We start from the raw sequence: 22781 nt of genomic DNA on the forward strand, positions 1-22781 counted from the left end.
ATTTGACTTAGGACAAATCTAGTAGGACATATAATAAAAAATGAAAGGAGTAATTCCGTTCTCGTGAAAACTCCCATGAAAGGTTTGGTCCCCGTCTACATCCCTACGCGTGGAATAAACCTCACGGAGATCTCATCTCCGCGTTGATACATCTTGGAATTATGTGACAAATCAAGTTTAACACGAAAGTAAGTAATAATTTTTATTTTTACCAAGTGTATAATTGATGAACTACAATATATAGCCCTACACTAATACTTTAGCACAAATACACGCAAAACTACATACTTACACAACAATTAAATCACAAATTCTGGTGATATATATGTGCTTATTTATTTAACCCCACAAAACGCACTAGCTCCTCGAGCAGGAGTCCCGTCCACGTCGCCTGAATCCTATCTGCCGTCCGATCTCTTGTACCAACGGCTGTGATTGTCCCCAATGGATTCGCCACGCACTAGCTCCTCGAGCAGGAGTCCCGTCCACGTCGCCTGAATCCTATCTGCCGTCCGATCTCTTGTACCAACGGCTGTGATTGTCCCCAACGGATTCGCCCAGAATTGGATTCTCGTGCTTCTCGTCTTTTCCGCCTCCTCCGCTGCTTCTCCTTGGCCAGCCTGTTCGGCTTCTGGATTCTCTCTTGTAAAAAAACACGGCTTCTCCTCTCCTCCTCCCCCACGAGCCCGACCTCGACGCCCTCCAGCGCCGACGCCATGCCTGTCTCCTCCCGAAGCTCCCCGTGTTCTGCGCTCCACGAAACCCTAGCTCGATTTGCCCAGAGCTCTCTCCCTCTCTCTAGATCCAGCACGACGACGCGCCCACGCGCCCTACCTCCGCCGTGCTCGGCGCCGGAACCGCCGGTCTGCCAGCGCGGGGGCCTCGACGCAGCCCCCGCTCCGCCGCGCGCCTCTCTCTCTCTCCCTCACCGTCTCCTCATGTGCCGCTCTCTCTCTCTCTACCCGGCCCCGGATCAGACGACCTGCAGATCCGTGCTCCATCCACCTCTTTGAATCCACTCAAGGCAGCATATAAGGTAACAAAGGATGAAGAAAGAAGGATGTTTGTTTTGCATTATTTTTTGTTTCAATCTTTTTCTTGAGAGGTCACGAATCAAATCTGGGCTACCAATTTTGATGCAAGCTATAGGATTGGATGAGATCTTGGCGAAATCATGCTCCATTCCCGTCCATGAATCCAAGTGTGTCAGCCTAAGGTAAGGGAGGTGGAAGAAAGAAAGAGACTATTGAAAAAAAAAGTTTCCACTCTGCACCATTTGCATTTAGTTTTGTGGTTTTCATAACCTGTGACACAGTACAAAGTCTGGAGGATCACTGTCTCAGTTCTACATTGCTGACTTCTCAATTTCGTATTAAATATGCAAGGAATTAGATGAACAATATTTGGAATTATGCAGAGGTGTATTTACAAGTATGGAGAGGTGTATCAGCACCACTGATTTATTTCACCAAGAGAATTACCCACGATGCGAAGTTCCATGCCTCTCATGGGGCACTGCAATCAGAACTTTGCGTGTTGCAGGGGGTCAGGCACGGTGTCGATTATGTGGGATTGGTGGAGTTAATATTTGTCTAACGTTTGTTATTCTGTGCTGTTGGTACTCTCCAGGTATCCCAATATGCAATTTGCTGATGGAGATGACTATTGGATCGATGGTGAGCCCACTATGATGAGTTTCTCTGAGGTTTGATTTTCCTGCCCCTTTGTCCTTCTTTCTTGTCGCAAGCCACGAGACAGGCAGCATCCTCAATGCTGTTTGATCCGATTTAACCAGGTAGCAGACCACTCAAATGTAGGAAATTCTAAGGAGGATGTTTATTTTTTCCTCAAATTTGTGCTGCAGATTCGACCATTCAGCTTGCTTTGGATATCAATTTTGGCTTGCTAATACTGTGGAGGGTTCATGAAAAGGTTACCTTTCCCATGCTACCAGCTTGCAAATCTAATCTAATATCTCTATATAGTTCATACCCACTAACAATTAATTCTCCTAAAGCTCAACCCTCGTGCTGCCACGTCACCTCTATTTGGGCAACTGCTTCATCTACCTCCGGCTACCATCTCTGCAGCTTTCTCTCAACACTGCATCATATTATTGCTATATCGATTTCTCTACCACAACAATTACTGCACCCACGTTGAGCCGCACCATCAATATTATTTGAGCCGTCCGTATCTGGCAACAGCACCTCGCCGAGCCCAGGCCAAGAGTCACCTACCTGCCTCCACAGCATTGTGTGTAGCCCATCTAGAACTCATCACCCATGCAATAATTTTTTCCCAGGCCTTGTTTAGATTGCCTCAAAATTCTAAGTTTTTTCACTCTCTCTCCATCACATCAATTTTTGGACGCATGCATGGAGCATTAAATGTAGGTAAAAAAATAACTAATTGCACAGTTTGGTTGTAAATCACGAGACGAATCTTTTGAGCCTAGTTAGTCCATGATCAGACAAAGTTTGTCAAATACAAACGAAACATGCTACAGTGTCCAGATTGTAAAAATTTGCAATCTAAACAAGACCCCATTAATTTTTTTCATCCATGCAAAGCTGCAGAGTGCAGACATGCACTACCTCCACGTTTACCAAGGAGGCAAACCGGCAGCATTCAATTCCACGGTCCACACGCATGTCCAGTCCCCTCCCCCACAATCTAAAGAACTAGCAGGTACCCCCGTGCTTTCGCACGGGTAGGAACTCCAAATTATTGCATGGAAGCAGGTGATTACTATAATTAGTTGCAGCAAAGGACTTGTCAAGAGAGTAATTGATCCACTTTAAATTTGTATATGTAGTAGTAATTGTATACAATATAGTTTTGGTTGAAGCAAAATATTCATGAAGGGATGTCACAAAAGGAGCAGGGAATATTGGACACATTTGATTGCCTGTGTAATAGAATATATAAGTTCATAGAATGCAGCACCATTATCCCTTGGAGTTGCTCTAAAATATCATTATACGAAATGAAGCAAACATTGTATAGATGGCTTTTGAAGTAAAGGCTGAAGAATCCCAGTAATAGAGCAACCTGGAGTCAGCATGACACTAATTGTGAGCATCAGAAAAAGGGAAAAACTGAATATGTGAGTAGGCATTGTAGCATACTGCGGCCAATAATAAAAGGCATGTTGTAAAGTTTAGTAGCTGAATAGATGATTCCTTACAGCGATTCCATATATATTTGTACTCACTTTTACATTTTGAAGAGTGTAGGCCACAAATATATTTGTACAGAATGACATGTAATTGTTGTTGTTCCAAATATTTGGGAGTGTTAAAAGGGTGGCACCTGCAAAATAATAATTTCACTTAGAGGATAGAGTAAGAAACCATGTTGGACATGACAAAATTTTGAAATGTTAGTACGTGCAGGTAGATATGTAGTAATGTAACTGATACAGAAATCAGAACAACAATGGTAAACTGTATGTCGGCTGTTGTACCTGAATTGAGTGGGTATCTGTGGATATGTCATCTAAAATTTCAGTGTAGACAACATTATGAGTTTGGTTTTCATATCTTTCGGAGCTATTTTCAATAAGTACTCTTAAGCCTTCAGGTGTGGTAACACGTGAGAACGCAACATAAAGTTGGCCGTGAGAAAACACTGGATTTGGGAGGTATACGCCAACTATATTGAGTGTTTGTCCTTGGCTTTTATTTATTGTCATGGCATATGAAACACGGACTGGGAATTGCCGTCGCTTTATTCTGAAGGGCCACTTGGGATCAGATGAAGTAGTGACTATTCTTGGAATATATGTCTTTGTTCCTTTAGCCTTTCCAGTAATTATTTCAGCTTCGATGATACGATGCGTGAGTTGTGTGACTATAAGTCTGGTTCCATTGCACAAACCTTTTGAGGGATTGAAATTCCTAAGTAACATTATGGGAACACCAATTTTGAGTTGCAGATGGTGGTCTGGAAGGCTGCCCATTGTAATAGTGTTGAGGAACTCCTGAGGATAAAGGGCTTCTAGAGTGCAGTAGTTGGAAGCTGAATCATCAATAGAATCTGAGCTGTAGTATGACATCTCTTGAGTGGCTATTTGACTAATTATTTTTGCATTGATAGTTGCGGCCACTTCATTTGTTGGTGCTAATATTGCTCGTTCACATAGATAGGTGGGTGACTGAGAGTTCTCTGCAGGTGATCCGTACACAAAAGAAATCAGATTGTCAAGTGTTCTTTGTCCGGGTGGCAGTAAGAGATTCTCCGGAATCAGAACCCATGATGTGTTACTGAGGTCCGTGGGCCTGCTGCCCTGAGCTGTGCCATCACCAACGGATAGAAGCCACGTAGCAAAATTATCGAGGTCAGTTCTTCTAGTTTCTGAGAGGTTGGGGCTTCTAAGTCTCATGTTTTCAGTTAGCTGGAGCACTTTGCAATTCCACCACAATTTAGATCGTGTGATTAATGCATCCAAGATCTGTGGTTTCTTGGCTTTTGGAATAATTGGCAGGGTTTGTCGGAAATCACCACCAAGGACAACTGTTATACCTCCAAATTGTTTTGCTGATGCTTCGTTATTGCTGGATGACATAATATCTCTGAGTGTGCGGTCAAGTGCTTCAAAGCAGTGCCTGTGGTTGACAGGTGCCTCGTCCCATATAATGAGCGTTGTATGCTGTATTAACTCAGCTAACTGTGTGTTTTTTTTATTGCACACATGGAGTGAGGCTGGATTTCTAGAGGAAGGTTGAAGCGTGAGTGTGGTGTTCGACCGCCTGGCAGTAACAGTGCCGCTATTCCCGAAGATGCAACTGCTAGTGCTATCTTGCCTTTGGTTCTGATACTGTTGAGCAAAGTGTTCCATAAAAAAGTCTTGCCGGTGCCACCATATCCGTAGACAAAAAATGTGTGGCCTAAATCATTTGAGATTGAATGTTGTATGAGATCATAGATATGCCTCTGTTGTGTGTTAAGCTGGCTGATGCACTGTTCCATTTCAGTTGGTGTATGTGCTGTAGTATACGACAACTCTTCCATTATCAATCTGTTTCCAAGTATGTCAGTGCAATCTGTAGTTGGCTGGGGCAAATTGAAGTGTTCAAGGGTGTATCCTTTATCTTTAAGTAGCTTTTGTAGCTCATGTAGGACATAGGATTTGATATGGGCTTCTATGTTTGCATCAACTATTTCTAGAGCTAGCTGTTTTGCACGGTACAATGTCTTCCCCCATGATCTTCACATATTCATCAAATAATCTGAGGGGGTCTTTGAGTTCACAGTAAAGCAGCAATGTGACAAAAAGTTGTCGTAATTGGCTTGGAAATGCCCAGCACGATGCATCAGACATGGCGTGGGACCACTCCTGGTCATCACCAAGCAAGCCCAATGCGTCACATGCAGAACGGAATGTTGGGTGCTGATGCCCAGCAACATTTCGTATTTCAGAGAAGCTCCGTGGTCCTTCGACTATGTGGAGCAACATTCGTAGGTAGAATCGGTCTCCTTGATTGGGACCAACATTAGCAAGGCGCCCAACCTTAGGACGATTGTTGCGACGTCTAGCCCAGAATTTTCCATTCTGATGCCATGTCCAATGTTCAGGGAATTCTACATATGTGTGTTGTCGAGCTTGTGGGTAATGTTGGTTTGCATCTAACCATGCTGTTAGTTTTGTGATGAGCTTAGATGGATCATTGATTACTTCATCAAGATAATCATCTTCTGTGTACAGCACACCATTCTGTAAAGGAAGGTGGACAGGAAGCCGTTCCACAGACGGATCGGTGTAGTGTATGTCAAACTGAAGTAGTCGCCATGCAGCATCATTGGGCGTGACACATCTACAGTCCAGGTATTCTTTGATTTCATTGAATGTCTTGGCCGCATTGTCAGAAGAACCTCTTTTTCTCTGAAGCGTAGCTTTAGCACAATCTAGTCCTTTGTTTGTATATTTGAATAGATATCTCTCCATTCCATTATGACTAACACTCTCCACATTTATGTGTGCTTGGTATTTGACCAGTAAGTCTACATTGTGTGGAACCACAAATGTGTTATTGACCTGAACTCCTTTTTTGTGGGCAGTGATGCCATTATTTGGGCGAGCATACTTGACATAACTGTTGGGTACTACTAATGTGTGTTCACAGAATTCTTTTGGGTACAATCTATCGCACTTTCCATTGTTCATGCAAGGAGAGGAAGGTTGTAGAGGACCGCAGGGTCCATGAATCATGAATCTGGACACTGCTTCGTAACCTGTGACGTCAGTAGCTAGATCTGGAAATTGGGCTGATATGAAAGTATCTATCTGATCAGCATCAAGAGGCTTGTCCTTTTTGAGCCATATTATGAGGTGTACATGTGGGAGACCTCTTTTCTGGAACTCAATTGTGTACACAGCTGTAAAAATGAGCAGGTAGCAAAAAATCAGGGTCACTCAAGCTTGAAGGGCAGTTGTTCTAATTTTCAGTAAGGTGAATAATGTTGTGTTAAGGATGGAAGGATAAGATATTAGAGAAATACCTGCAAGTGTGGGTCCAAAGAAATCATTCCTCTGTATATCGTTCATGAGGAGTTTAAGCTTCATGTGGAACACTCGGTTAACAATATCGGGTCTATCAGAAGGCTGCTGGCATGGTGCGAATGATAAGGCATCACCAATTTCTGGCCACAAAGCATTGCATGTGAACGTGATAAATAGATCTGGACATCCAAACCTACGGCAGATTGCCACACAATCTTGATAGTTCTGGTAGTAGTATCTTGGGCTTCCTGTGAACGAACCTGGTAAGAAGGTTGCTTGACCTACATCGGAGGCACGTGTGGTACCACTATTAACAGCATCAACTAAAGCTTTGTACGAACTTGATCTGTATTTCTTCTGGAAAGAGTCTTTTCGAAAATGTCTGAGTCGCTCATCTTCAACACAGCAGTAGGCATCAACGATATATGCTTGTGTTAGTCTACTGCAGCGTACAGGGGTGTTGAAATCATTGTCTCTATCATGCAGCCGGTACGAATAATATTCTGCCATGGTGACTTTCTTTCGTTTGAGATTGTTCGAGCGACGACTGGACATGTAGTACAGTTCATCATGGAATCCATCTTCTCCATATGGAAATAACAGTGGATACTGCATGGACATAAACTTGCAATGTGCCTCGCTTACTCTTTGGAGTTGAGATGAGTGATCTTGTACTATTAGGTCCCTGCCCTCCTCGCGGGTACCTAAATCATCGACAACCAAACCAACAACCTCTGATGCAATCGGGTCGCTATAGACGTTGCCATGCTGTTTAGGTGCTGAAAATAGCTTGAGAGAGTAATGGTCGTCCAACTGGTCCACCGAGTTATTCACAGAGAGCCTGTCACGGGCGGTCCGAAATAGTTGCACAATAGGGTTATGTGCATCAAGCATGTCTGCCAAGGAAGTAATGATATCTTCATTTGCTTGGAAGTGATCTTCCTGGTTCTGTGCAACAGCCATACGATTTCTTATTTCATTTGCAGTGTCGAAGATGTATAGCTGGCAATATTCTGGTTTCTTTCCTTGTACTGGGATTAGTGAACCAATACGGTGGCAGATTTGGCCACTTATTTTGAAGACATAAGGGCCATGGCCGTCGTTAATATCATTTATGACTTTGACACCCATGGAGGTCATAGCAAACATGGAGTTGTACCGTCTTATGTTGTCAAAGAAGTGCCTTGAGAGAGATGGCGATTCTCTCTCTAGAAGGCGCAGCAGAGGCTGTGGGGGCGCTACATAAACAGGTAGGGATATGCTTCCTCCTCTGCAACATCTGTTGTATGTCGGAGCAGATGTGCCGGCTTCGCTACGCACGCGCTCCTGAAGCCAGAAGCGAGCACCGCAGTGTAGGCATGTGCAAGTAGGTCCTCCCAAATAGAGTGGCGTAAAAATGGTGCCTACAGGTAGAGGTATTAAGAGGGAGCGGGCCAAATTAGCAATAGCCCTATGAGGTCCCAAACAGATAGAGTTGAAAATGACGTGTAGGTACACGTAAGGGAATTTAAACACCGGAGGATTCCACATTTTTTTGTGGCAGTAACATGTGGGAAGGCTTCTGTGGACATGACAGCATGAATTTTAGTTCCATGTCAATAATATTAACCTTGGATCTATAAGCTTTGTTATTTGTAAGCTGATGTCAAAAATATTAATTTGGATCTATAAGCTTTGGCATCTGTGGCAAATTAGCAATAGGCCTATGAGGTCCCAAACAAATAGAGTTGGAATGTAAACATGGAGTGTAGAAAAGTATGTCAATAATGTAAACATGAATACATGATAGCATGAAATTTAGTTCAATGTCAATAATATTAATCTTGGATCTGTATGCTTTGCCATTTGTAAGTTGATGTCAATACTATTAAGTTGGATCTATAAGCTTCGGTATTTGTAAGTGATGAGATTTGCGGACTTACGACGCTGGCGTTTATGGTTAAGTGTACACTGAAGTCGGGAGGTAGCTTGTTCCTCCACTGAAGCAGCAAGCAATGGATCACGGTAACGGCGAACGGGAAGGTAAGGCACCGAACTCTGTGTAGCTGCGGAGGGGCCAGCTTTGTGGTCTTCGGAAGCAGCAGGTAATGCACATCTCCTGCGTTTAGGAGTGCTGTGGTCGTCGGCGTGATCAGGAACGATAGCGTGGCCACCTTCAGGTGGTTCGGCCAAAGAGGTTAAAGGCAGCTTTTGTGTACTAATAGATTTGGGGGTGAACAGGATAGGTGGAGACAACTGTACCTTGGTAAGGGTCGTTGACGTGTATGCGTCGTCGTCTGCGGGCTGTGTCCATAGATGAAAGGCAACTGCTGAGACGGATGAGAAGGTAACAATTTAGGTAGTGCCAGTAATGCTGTAGGCAGTGTAACATCTGGGAGTTTGGGTATATGGAGCATGAATCAGGAGCATGAGAAGGGAGGAAGGGTGCAGGTGCTAACCTGTGTGAACTGCGGGGAGCAAGCCGAGGCAGGAGCTGGAGTGTGGGGGGAAGGCGGACGACGGCGGCGGCGGACAATGGCGGCTGGCGGCGGATGCCAACAGCGGCGGCGGGCGCCGCCCGCCGGGTGGAGCGACGGCAGAGGCCGGGGATGGGCCGTTTTTGGGCGGACGACGGCAGAGGCGGACAACGGCGGCGGCGTCCGCCGTTGGCGGGTCGAGCGTCGGCGGAGGCCGTGGATGGACCAGCTTTCGGCGGAGGTCGCAGGTAAATCTGGGGGAAGCGGTGCGCGGATGCCGAGGATGAGACGACGGGCGACGGCGTGGTGCGTGTAGGCAGGCAAGGCAGGTGCGTTGGCAGCGGCGGACGGTCGTGGTTCTGGAGAGGAGTGACGGAGCGGAGGAGCCGAGGTTTTTTTTTCTTTCTATGGCGAGGTTTCTTCTGTGGCGAGGTTTCTGGAATGCTGTGGAGCGGCGGGCGAGGTACGTTTTTTTTAATTGCAGGTAGCGAGGGCAGGCAGGGATGGGCGGGCGGAGGGGTTCGCGTTGACTGTGCCCGGGACAGTATTTCGTGAGGTGAGACAGATCGGGAACGCTGGACTGCACGCTCTTAATACTATTGTATAACGTGAGACAGATCGGGAACGCTGGACTGCACGCTCTTAATACTATTGTATAGATTGCTCAATGTTCATGCATCTGATGAACAAGAAAAAAGGCTGGAAAATAGCAGGTTTGGTGGGTAAAGTTAATAAACTGGATGTTGATGAGTTTGGTAATACGGCTGGATCCTTCCATAGAGCAAGAGTTGAAATCCCGATTGACAAACCTTTGAAGAGATTCATAACCATTGAAACAAAAGATGGAGTTGAATTTTATGACCTGCAATATGAAAAACTCCCTTTCTTTTGTTTCTCTTGTGGCATCATGGGTCACTCTGAATTAGATTGCCCAAAGCCTTCAGAATGTGATGCAGATGGAAAATGGGAATACGACAATTGGATAAGAGCCCCGGAGGAAGAGAAAAAAAGGGTATTGTCTTTTGCTCAAGCAGCAACAGCATCAGTTTGGGATGGAGATTCAAATCGCAGTCAATCACACTCTAGCTCTAAAACAAGGTCGTCAGAGGAATTTTCCAGTCAAAAGTCAGAGAGAGGAAAAGCGATGGTTGATGTGGCGCACACAAGTTTTTCTCAAAAAAGGAACACTTCCCAGTGCGAAGAGGTCCAGGATTTTACTGTCTTTGAAGCCTAGGATGTCAACCAGAACCTAAATAATGCAGCAGCTACGAGGAAGAGGAATAACACTGTCCTCCAACATTTTGACTCTATTAATGAGAGAGATTGGCTTTTGGATAAGACAAGAAATTTGGCCTTAGTTTCTGTTGATGATAAAGGAGAATTGACAGGAGAGTCTAGCACACTTGCCCTTGTGGAGCTGGACCAAAGGGATTTAGAGGGTGCCAAAAAACAAAAGATGGAGCTCTCACAATTTGCAAGATCGGCGGAGGCTGCCGGGGTGCAGCCCCGCCAGGCACAATGAGGATCCTATGCCTGAACTGCCAGGGGTGCGGGCAGCCCATGGCAGTTCATGAGCTCCGCTTGCTGGTGGAGCAACATCGCTCGGAGATCGTCTTCTTATCGGAGACGAAAATGGTTTCACACAAGGCTGAGAACTTGAGATTTAGTTTGGGTTTTGAAAATGCTTATGGAGTGAGTTGTGAAGGATTAAGCGGAGGGTTAGTGTTAATGTGGAGGAAAGGGAAAATAATAAGGCGCAAATCATCAAACCCTGCTCATGTGAAGGATTAAGCGGAGGGTTAGTGTTAATGTGGAGGAAAGGGACAATAATAAGGCGCAAATCATCAAACCCTGCTCATATTGATGTCTAGATAAGTAATGAGGAGACTGGTGTGAAGGAATAGAGATTTACAGGTTTTTATGGACAGCCGAATAGGCAGTGTAGGGTGATGGATAAGTCTGGCTGCTATGGTCTTTGTGGGGCTGTTGTGGTCTTTGTGTTTTTAGGACAGCATCTTAGACTAGAGGACAGCATCTAGGACAGCATCTTAGACTAACATCTAGAGGACAGCATCTTAGCATCTAGGACAACATCTTAGACTAGCATCTTGGCATATGCTTGGCTGGCTAGCAGCCTATAAATATGTATCCCTAACCCCCTTGGGTTGACATGGCATTGAAAATTAAACCAGAAAATTGTTCCAACTCCTAGTGTCATCCTCTCTCGATGAGAGTAAGAATTCTGCTACTTCTAAGAGTGAGAATTCAGCGACTAACAAGTGGTATCAGAGCCGTACTATCCTGTAGCCTGAGCATCTCCTGCTCATCTCCTCTCCCAGCCACACAACAGCCCTAGCTGCGAGCAGCAGCTCCGGCCGCTCCTGCTCACTCCTCCCCCGCTCAGACGAGCAACAACTCGTCTGAAGCAGTCCTTGTAACAGAACTGACCAATTATACGAAATTAAGTAAGAAAATCATCCGCCAGAGCAGATGATTTAGTAAACTTAAGCCCGTATAACCCGGTAGTCCGTGAAATCACGAAGGATTTCAAACCAACTTCCATTCCAGCCAAGATCGTAATAAGTTTAGCGGTCACCATCACATATTACATAAAAGTTCGCAATCTCAAATACATCAGAGTTTTAACATAGTTATTACAAAACCAGTTCGAATGAAAGTAGCGGAAGTCATTTGTTCAAACCACACACACGCGGAGTTTAAATATAGTGCCAGCGAATGATCATCTCCAACAAAGCATCAGATGAGACGTAAGGAATGACCATGCCCATGGTCCTAAGCATCACCCATCGCAGGATACAGACAGTTGATACAGTAGCCGTAATACATCTGCCCATCTGCAACAAGTGGGAATAAAACCCTGAGTACGAGAAGGTACTCAGCTAGACTTACCCGACATAACCGAAAATAAATGACACCAAGGATTATGAAGGGCTTTATAGTAGGGTAACTGACTTATTTGCAAAAAGAAGCATTTTTAGCATTTCAAGAACCTTTCTAAAAGCATTATTGCCAAGTTAATTATTATTAACCTGTCAACTAGATTTGCACCTATACTAGAGTAAACATGTGATGAAGCAGATAATGATAACCAATGATCATTAAACAACTTCCTTACTGTCATATTCATTATAACTGTCCAAGTGTTTCATAAACATTTACTACGATGAAGTCACTCAAGTCAAGTGCTCACTGTCCAGGAACGATGGCGATTCGAATCGATTCCTAACCAGCTGGTGATTTATTCCTTACACAAACCTCACTCACCTGCTAAAGTGAGATATTGATCACCGAGTCAACTTTCCAGGAATCTCGAGTTTGCCAGGAACCACATGTACCCGGGGGCCGACCGACTGCACTTTGGTCTTATCATCTCGCCCCCGTGTCCTACCACACCTGCTCCGGCACAGTGCGCTGCGGGCAATCTACTCGGCCCGAAAAATCTCCCAGCTTCGCGGTCGGAAGGTACTTTATCCGGCCAGCTAAATATAAGGCATGCGTTCAACATGACTCGAGGCCCAACAACGGTCGGTCCTTAATCGACACAGACGGAAAACACTACAGTCCAAAACTCTACAAGTCTCCGTCCGGTCTCAACTTCATTTAACACTTAGTTATACCATGACTTCATAGTCATCCAAGCAGATCCAGGTAACCACCTATAGCTCGCAGGTGATAGGAAATCACCCGACTTCTACCGGTCTAAGCCAGCTAAGCATTGACTCGACTGCGGATACCAGGGTAACAAGGATATAGTATAACAAAGGTAAACAAGGTATAATGCAGCAACGATTGCAAACAACTCCTGAATGTAATGCATCAATTAAAGTAAAGCATTTAATTAAATAATTGCAAACCGGGAGAAAAATGCTCTGGGGCTTGCCTCTCTCGAAGGAGCTCGGACGGTGATCGGGGCACTCCGGAAGTTCCTCAACGTCCTCCTCGTCGGCTTCTGGCACTTCCTGCTGCTGCACCTCGAGCTGCTCCTTGGGCTCCTCGGGTATGACGACTGGGTTCTCGGTTTGCGATCCTGTATGATGCAATGCGCGTAAGTGGTTATGCAAACGGTGCATCGAAGGAGATGAATGCGATGGATATGTTTAAATGCAAGGTAGTCAACATCATCCAAGAAACTATACTACAAGCACATGTCATCTACTGCATTCTCTTCTACTACTAATATGTTGAGTGAACATATCTTATGAAATGCCTCAAAGATACACCAAAGATATTATTATTAACTAATCTTGTATTAAAGATGATTATTTTATTTCCTTTTAAATTAGGGCTACAACAGCAATCTATATTTCTGGTGCTTATAAAAATCTGAGAAAATTACAGTAGCATGGTACTACTCTAAGTAGACTACCATCAGATTTTCATGGCATTTGGATAAGTAAACTATCCTACACAAAAATGACAAGCTATAGCATAAAAATGATCATGAAATTACTTTGTACTATGAAAAGTGTCAAACAACAGAATTAATATTTTTCCTAGGTTCTTCATAGCATATAATGACTGTCCAAAAATTATCACATGCATGTTTTATACAAAGTTTGCTCTCTAGCAAAAATAACAAAATCAGCCATTAAAGGTACTTGAACTACACCTCAAAATTTTTCCACAGCACATGCATGAAACATATTTTTCCTAGGAAGTACATGACATAAGAAGATTAATAAACTTGTAATCATATTTTTCTGAAGACTATAGATTTTTCTACACATTTTTCAATTTATCAGCAATATACATGATTAAATAAAAGCCTATAGAAAAGTATCCCAAAAATGACATGCAATAATTTTCCCAAGTAGATCTGATGATAAGGAACCTAGCAAAATTTGTTTCAATAAATTTGGAGCAAGTTTGAGCACCCAAACATTTTTCAACCCATTTCAGATTTCAAATAATAAAGAATAAATGAAAACAAATCACTTAAACGTTACTGGGCCAGCCCGCTGGAAATCAGCTGGCCCACGTCTGTTTTCGGCCTGCGCGGCCCGAGCGAAAGGGGAGCGCGACGGCCTGGCAGGGCTTTGGCCCACGGCCGCTTTGCCTGGCCGGCCTGGCTGGCTGGCGAAGGCAGAGGCCTCGCCGGTGTGCGCGCGGGCGCGGCGGCGCGGCTCGGCCAGCGGCCGGCGGCCATTATCGGCCGGGCCAGGGCAAGCGAGCGAGCGCAGGAGGTTCGCGAGGCATTGACGAATGCGAGCAGGCAGCTAAGCATGGCTGAGAAGGGGAGGAAGGGGACGTTCCACGGCGGCCGAGCAAGGTGGCGCCATGGCCGACGGCGGCGAAGCTTGGAACAAGCGCTACCTTGGCTCAAACGACGGCACAACCGTGAGCACCAGGTGTCGGAGAGCGAGGCGGAGTTGCTGGCGCGAGGAATCGGAGACTGGCAGCGATGGTGCGGGAGCTCGACGCCGGCGGAGCTACGGGCGCGGCGAGGGCGGAGCTTGGGGCTCACGGCTCGGGAGGAGAGGGAAGGCAGCACGGGCGCGAGTGAGCGAGCGCACGGGCACCAGCAGGTGAAGGCGGGCGCGTGGGCGCTTGCGCAGGCCGGCTGCGACGCGCGGCGACGCCGACGGCGCATGGCCGCCACGCGGCGGGCGGGTTCTGCCGCGGTCAGGCGCGCGGCGCGGCGTGACAGCGAGTAGGCGCGTGAGTGCGGGCGAGCGGGAGGCGCGGCGTGGGCCTGGGCCGGCGAAGCGGCTGCGGAAGCAAAGGCGCGGCGCGGAGGCAGGCCGGGCCGCCTGTGCGGCTGGGCCGAAAGCGAGGCGGCGGCCCACTAATGAGAAAAATCCTTTTTCCAATTATATTTTCAAGAAACTTTTAAATGCCCTCTTTCAAATATTATTTTGAACAAGAAAATGACCTCTTTTGAAAATGTACCAAAAATGAAAGTTGTTTAGAATTTAATTCTCTACAACTTTGCTTTTATGACCAAAGCCAAATTCTTTCTAGATTTTGAATTGTAACATCAAAGTCCACGTTTAGCTCAAAACCCTAATTTTTGGAATTTATTTTTGAAGCCAAATTTTGAATTAATTTGAATATAAACATTGCTCCAAAAATTGAACTAAACATTGCTAGATGATTTACAATAGTAGCCAAACATGTTTTACTAACCTAGCAAGACAAATTCAGGGCAAAACAATTCTTAAACAGGTGTATGCAACATTCAGGTTTCTCGCATGTTTCAGATGTTTCAAAACAATGTTTCAATTGGTATGCACATGATTAAGCATGTATGATTTGGATGCTTGATGATGCATGATATGCGTGATTTGCAGTGCCTAAATGTAGGCATAACACCGGGGTGTTACAGTCCTCTCCCCACGCAGCAGCCCCTCGGTAGCGCGTCATGTCCGCAGGGCAGTCTCAGCGCTCGGTCTCCTCGAGCACACGGCGTCGGCAGGAGGCCGAACTTGCCGCGGCAGAGGAACGCGAGCGAGCGGCGGCAGAGATAGCTGCGGCGGCAGCAAGGGTGTCGAGGCTGGCAGCGGCGGAGCTAGCAACAGCTAGAGCGGAGGCGGAAGCAGCGGCGGCGGCGAATGCAGCGCGTGCGGTGGCAGCGAAGGTCGAGGCTCTACGCGGCAACATCGGCAGCTCCATTTCTGCTGACGACACCGCCGACGCGGACCTCAAGCTGCTAGAGAGGGAGGCCGCGCGAGCGTGGGCGGCGCAGTGGGCAGCCGCGCACGCCCACGAGCGTGGCGGCAGCCCAGACAGGCGCGGACGTGCTGGCGGCGCTCCTGGAGGAGGCGCGCACGGCGGTGGCGCTCCTGGGGCAGCCGTGCACGCCCATGAGCGCGGCGGCAGCCTAGACAGGCGCGGACGCGCCGGCGGCGCTCCTGGAGGAGGCGCGCACGGCAACGGTGGCGGATGGGTCGATGGAGAGCGCGGCCTTCACAGGCAGCGTGGCTCTCTCTCCCTGGATCGGTACCGACGGGTCGATGGAGAGCGCGACCTTCATAGGCAGCGTGGCTCTCTCTCCCCAGATCGATACCGTGGTTACCATGGGCTCCAGGCTGTTGTCAGGGATGTCGGTCCCGGTGGTGGGTGGCCTACCCTCACCAAGACCAACTACGTCGAGTGGGCTACAGTGATGAGGGTGAAGCTCTAGGTGCGGCACATGTGGGAGGCAGTCCGATACGGTGACGCCGACTACGACCTAGATCGACGGGCGCTGGATGCCCTCATCGCTGCAGTCCTGCCCGAGTGCAGTTCTTGCTTACCAACAAGCGGACTGCCAAGGAGGCTTGGGACGCCATCGCTGCGGCACGCATCGGCAACGACCGCGCCCGCAAGTCCACACTGCAGGCACTTCGCAAGGAGTGGGAGAACCTAGCCTTCAAGCCAGGTGAGGACGTTGATGACTTTGCTCTCTGTCTCAACACTCTGTTGCAGAAGATGGTGCAGTTCGGCGATGACACCTACGGCGAGGAGAGAGCTGTCGAAAAGCTTTTTCGCTGCGTCCCCGAGAAGTACAAGCAGATGGCTCGCTCGATCGAGTCCCTGTTGGATCTCTCCACGATGTCGATCGAGGAGGCAATAGGTCGCCTCAAGGTCATCGACAGCGATGAGCCACAGTCTCTCTCGGGGTCCATCACCACTGGCGGGAAGCTCCTTCTCACTCGGGAGCAGTGGCTTGCCAACCAAGGTGACCAGAAGAAGGGGGAGCCTTCTTCCATGATAGGCGGTCGCAAGCGTGGCAAGCCACGCAAGGCGCGCAGAGACGCCTAGGCCAGGGTGCGAGGACGTGCCGAGGGTGATGCCCATGGAGGCGCCCAGGGTGGCACCGCCGGCAGGCACAAGCCGGCACGAGACGACGCCTGCCGCAACTGCGGCCAGCTTGGCCATTGGCCAAGGACTGACGACAGCCACGACGTGGCCAGGCCCACGTCACACAGGCGGAGGAGGAGTCGGCTCTGTTCATGGCACATGCAAGCATCGACCTACCTGTAGGGGCACCGACCGCAGCGGCTCTCCTCCACCTTGACGAGCCAAAAGCACACGCCCTCCTCGGCAACAGCTCCGGTAACGACAAGACTGACGGGTGGTGCCTCGACACCGGTGCCACCCATCACATGACCGGTCGACGGGAGTTCTTCACCGAGCTTGACTCTAGCGTCTGAGGCTCCATCAAGTTTGGGGATGCCTCCGGCGTGGAGATCAAGGGCGTCGGCTCCGTCATCTTCACTGCCGTGTCTGGTGAGCATAGGCTGCTCACCGGAGTCTACTACATCCCCGCGTTGAGGAACTCCATCATCAGCTTGGGACAGCTGGATGAGAACGGTTCGCGCGTGGTGGTTGAGGACGGAGTCATGAAGATTTGGGATCGTCGTCGTCGTCTTCTTGCCAAGGTATCCAGAAGCGCAAATCAACTCTACGTCCTTAACATGCAGGTGGCACAACCCCTCTATCTCGCTGCTCGTTGGGACGACGAGGCGTGGCAGTGGCACGAGCGCTTCGAGCACCTTCACTTCGAGGCCCTAAAGCGGCTCAGTGCCACGGAGATGGTGTGAGGCCTGCCGTGCCTCGACCATGTGGAGCAGCTCTGCGACGTCTGCGTGTTGATGAAGCAGAGGCGACTCCCCTTTCCACAACGGGCTAGCTTTCGAGCCAAGGAGAGGCTCGAGCTTGTGCACGGGGACTTGTGTGGCCCGGTGACACCGGCCACACTAGGAGGACGACGCTACTTTCTGCTGCTCATCGACAACCTCTCCCGCTACATGTGGGTGATGGTCCTCGGCAGCAAGGGAGAGGCTGCGGATGCCATCAGGCGCGCGTAGGCTGCCGCGGAGGCGGAGTGCGACCGCAAGCTGCGCGTGCTGCGCACCAACAATAGCGGCGAATTCACGGCGGCTGAATTCGCGTCATACTGCGCTGACGAGGGCATTCAGCGCCACTACTCCGCGCTGTACAGCCCGCAGCAGAACGGCGTCGTCGAGCGGCGCAACCAGACGGTTGTGGGGATGGCTCGGGCCCTCCTCAAGCAGAGGGGGATGCCGGCTGTCTTCTGGGGAGAGGCGGTGGTGACGGCCGTCTACATCCTCAACCGCTCGCCTACCAAGGTGCTCGACGGTAGGACGTCGTACGAGGCTTGTCATGGGCGCAAGCCGGCGGTCTCCCACTTGCGGGTCTTCGGCTGCCTCGCGTTCGCCAAGGAGCTTGGCCACATCAGCAAGCTCAACGATAGGAGCACTCCGGGAGTGTTCATCGGCTACGCGGAGGGCTCGAAGGCCTACCGCATCCTCGACCCGAAGACACAGCGTGTGCGCACGGCGCGCGACGTTGTGTTCGACGAAGGGCGAGGATGGGCGTGGGACAAGGCGGTGGACGACGGCTCGGCTCCGACGTACGGCGACTTCTCTGTTGAGTACGTCCACTTCGAGGGAGCTGGGGGAGTAGGCGGCTCTTCTTCGTCGAGCGCGTCTACCCCAGTCCCCCGAGCCTCCACCGACCCCGGCGCATGCTACTCTGATAGCACCACGCTCTCCAGCCAGGACCTCGACTGCGATGAGTCCTTCATCGGCTCCACCACAGCCGGCAACACCACGCACTCCAGCACCAACAGGCACCACTCCGAGCACGTCTACTCCACCACTAGCTCGTGTCGAGCACGGCCCGATTGAGCTCGCTACTCCGCTCTCTCATGACGAGGAGCGCGTCGACGCGTACCACGACGGCGAGCCGTTGCGGTACCGTACGATGGAGAACCTTCTCGGCGACCAGCCGGGACCGGTGCCTCACGACCTGGAGGCGCAGTTGCACCTTGCGTGTGACGACGGCGAGCCTCGGTCATTTGCAGAGGCCGAGAGACACGCGGCATGGTGCGCCGCGATGCAGTTAGAGATGGATGCGGTTGAGAAGAACCGTACCTGGGAGCTTGCTGACCTTCCTCGTGGTCATCGCGTGATCACCCTTAAGTGGGTGTACAAGCTGAAGAGGGATGAAGCCAGTGCCATCGTCAAGCACAAGGCTCGCTTGGTGGCACGAGGTTTCGTGCAGCAGGAGGGGGTCGACTTCGACGACGCCTTTGCTCCCGTGGCACGGATGGAGTCCGTGCGACTCCTCCTTGCGCTAGCTGCCCAGGAGGGCTGGCGTGTTCATCACATGGACGTCAAGTCGATGTTCCTTAACAGCGACTTGAAGGAGGAGGTCTACGTGCACCAGCCGCCGGGATTTGCGATCCCCGGCAAGGAGGGCAAGGTGCTCCGCCTGCGCAAGGCCCTCTATGGCTTGCGGCAGGCATCGAGGGCGTGGAATGCCAAGCTGGATTCCACGCTAAAGGGGATGGGCTTCGAGCAAAGCCCGCATGAGGCGACCATCTACCGATGGGGCAGTGGAGGTAATGCTCTGCTGGTGGGTGTCTACGTCGACGACTTGGTGATCACCAGCACCAAAGATGCGGAGGTGACGGCATTCAAGGAAGAGATGAAGGCCACCTTCCAGATGAGTGACCTGTGGCCTCTCTCTTTCTACCTGGGAATCGAGGAGCGCCAGGATGACTCCGGGATCATGCTTCGACAGACCGCCTACGTCAAGCGCGTCGTTGAGCTAGCTGGGCTCACCGACTGCAACCCAGCTCTCACTCCGATGGAGGAGAGGCTGAAGCTGAGCCGCGACAGCATGACGGAGGAAGTGGACGCTACGCAGTACCAGCGTCTTGTGGGGAGCCTTCGCTACCTCGCCCACATACGGCCGGACCTGGCATTCTCCGTCGGCTACGTTAGTCGGTTCATGCAGCGACCGACAATGGAGCACCAGTAGGCTGTGAAGAGGATCATCCACTACGTTGCGGGGACTCTCGACCACGGCCTCTACTACCCTAGGTGCCCTGGGGCGGCACACTTCATCGGGTACAGCGACAGTGACCACGCCGGCGACATCGACATCAGCAAGAGCACGAGCGGGATCCTCTTCTTCCTCGGCAAGTGCCTCGTTAGCTGGCAGTCGGTCAAGCAGCAGGTGGTGGCCCTGTCCAGCTGTGAGGCCGAGTACATAGCGGCCTCCACCGCTTCGACTCAGGCGCTCTGGCTCACTCGACTGCTTGGTGATCTTCTTGACAGAGACACTAGAGCGGTGGAGCTCAGGGTGGACAGCAAGTCCGCTCTGGCCCTGGCAAAGAACCCCGTCTTTCATGAACGCAGCAAGCACATCCGGGTGAGGTACCACTTCATCCGAGGCTGTCTTGAGGAAGGGAGCATCAAGGCAAACTACATCAACACCAAGGACCAGCTTACGGACCTGCTCACCAAGCCCCTTGGGAGGATCAAGTTTCTTGAGCTCTGCTCCAGGACCGGGATGGTTCAACTTTTACACAAGACGACGCACAAGACTTAGGGGGAGAATGATGGATAAGTCTGGATGCTATGGTCTTTGTGGGGCTGTTGTGGTCTTTGTGGGACTGTTGTGGTCTTTGTGTTTTTAGGACAGCATAGGACAACATCTTAGACTAGAGAATAGCATCTAGGACAGCATCTTAGACTAGCATCTAGAGGACAGCATCTTAGCATCTAGGACAACATCTTAGACTAGCATCTTGGCATATGCTTGGCTGGCTAGCAGCCTATAAATATGTATCCTCAACCTCTTGGGTTGGCATGGCATTGAGAAGTAAAACCAGAAAATTGTCCCAACTCTTAGTGTCATCCTCTCTCGATGAGAGTAAGAATTCTGCTACTTCCAAAAATGAGAATTCAGCGACTAACATAGGGAAGAGTCTTGGCACCTCTTAAGGTTTCTCCTTAGCACTAGCACCCTCCCTTGGCTATGTGCAGGAGATTTTAATGAGGTGCTAACAGAGCAGGAACACTTTGGTAGAAGAGTGCGTGGGGAATGGACAATGATGGGGTTCGGGGAAGCGGTGGATTATTGTGGTTTTTTTATTTGGGCTTCCGTGGATTGCCATATACATGGGATAGTAAACAGAAAGGAGATAGAAATGTCAAAGTCAGACTAGATAGGGGTTTGGCAAATGACAAATTTCTGGGCCGCTTTCCTTTCACAGAAGTAACTCATATCCAGACCTCCGAATCTGACCATTATGCTTTGATGATTGAGATTGCAAAACAAGTACAAATCGATCAGAGAAGAAATTGTCGCATGTTTAGATATGACAATATGTGGACTAGAGATCCAAGCTATAACGACCTAGTCAAGAGTAGCTGGAGGTGTGGTACAAAAAGTTTAGAGGGGGTTAGATCCTCTCTTTTAAACATGCAAAGGTCTCTTCAGCAATGGAGCTATGATGTTTTTGGCTCTGTCCGTGGAAAACTTAAAAAACTTAGGAAAGAGCTTGAAGAGGTTCGTAAGAAATCTTGGCATGGAGGGATTTCAAGAGAAGAAAATGATTTACTGAAGAAGATTTCAGAATTATTGGCTCGGGAGGAAATAATGATGAGACAAAGATCCCGGGTACAGTGGTTAATAGAAGGGGATAGGAATACATCTTTCTTCCATGCTAGATGTCGTGATCGGGCTAGACAAAATAAGATCATAACTCTGAAAAAGGAAGACGGAACTGTTTGCCATAAGCAAAAGGATTTAGAAAATGCGGCCATTGACTTTTACATCAAACTTTTCTCTGCACAGGAGGACGTAAACCCAAATGAAGTGATCCAGTTTGTGCCGCATAAAGTAACCGATGATATGAATCAAAAGCTTTGTAAACCTTTTTCTGTAGACGAGGTAGAAAAGACGTTATTTATGATGAAGCCAAACAAATCCCCTGGACCTGATGGTTTTACAGCTGGATTCTACCAAAATCACTGGTCCCTGTTGAAGGATGGCATTTGTCATGCAGTTCTGAATTTTCTGGGAGGAGGTGACCTACCAACAGAGGTTAACAAAACAATTCTAGTGCTAGTACCTAAAGTTAAAGAGCCTCAGGAAATGACACAGTTTAGACCTATCTCGCTATGTAATGTGCTTTATAAAATTTGCTCAAAGGTTTTAGCGAATAGATTGAGAGAGGTTTTGAATGACATAATATCTGAAGAACAAAGTGCTTTTGTTCCTGGAAGGCTGATCACTGACAATGTATTGATGGCATACGAATGCATTCACTGTTTAAAAAGGAAAAAGGGTAAGACGGGTTTTTGTGCTATAAAGTTAGACATGGCAAAGGCCTATGACAGAGTAGAATGGGCTTATCTGAGAAGCACTATGGTGAAGTTAGGCTTCGCGGAATCTTGGATTTCAATTGTTATGAAATGTGTCGAAACGGAAAGCTTCTCGATTCGGGTAAATGGTCATCTTTCAGATTATTTCACACCCTCAAGAGGTATCAGGCAGGGAGATCCTTTATCTCCCTTCCTCTTTCTTCTATGTGCAGAGGGTTTGTCATGTTTATTAAAATTTTCAGGGCCTCTTTTTTTCAAAAGGTGTAAGGATTGGAATACATACAACATGGATTTCTCACCTGTTTTTTTGCTGATGATTGTATTATTTTTACCCAGGCTTCAGGAAGGGGGGCAAATAGACTAAATGACATCCTTGAAGCCTATAACAGAGGTTCAGGGCAATCAGTTAATAGATTGAAGTCTGCAATTTTTTTCAGTAAGAACTGCTCAGAAGATGCTAAAAGAGAAGTTATCAAATCTTAAATATTCAAAGAGAAGCACTCGAGGAAAAATATTTGGGTCTACCTACAGCAATAGGTCGATCCACAACAGAGGCCTTTGAGAAACTTACCACAAGAATTCAGAATCTGGTGAATGGTTGGGGCGAGAAAAAGTTGAGCTCCGCTGGAAGAGAAATGCTTATCAAGGCTGTGGCACAATCAGTGCCTACAT

The 22781-nt window shown here is 48.6% G+C and overlaps 1 pseudogene; it reads right to left on the reverse strand.

The window, feature by feature from the left end:
* Positions 1 to 4395: 4395 nt before the first annotated feature.
* On the reverse strand, positions 4396 to 7645 carry LOC136537295 (uncharacterized; annotated as a pseudogene).
* Between the last annotated feature and the right edge of the window lie 15136 nt (positions 7646 to 22781).

The sequence above is a fragment of the Miscanthus floridulus genome, chromosome 2 (assembly GCF_019320115.1).
Source record: "Miscanthus floridulus cultivar M001 chromosome 2, ASM1932011v1, whole genome shotgun sequence".
Taxonomy (NCBI): Eukaryota; Viridiplantae; Streptophyta; class Magnoliopsida; order Poales; family Poaceae; genus Miscanthus; species Miscanthus floridulus.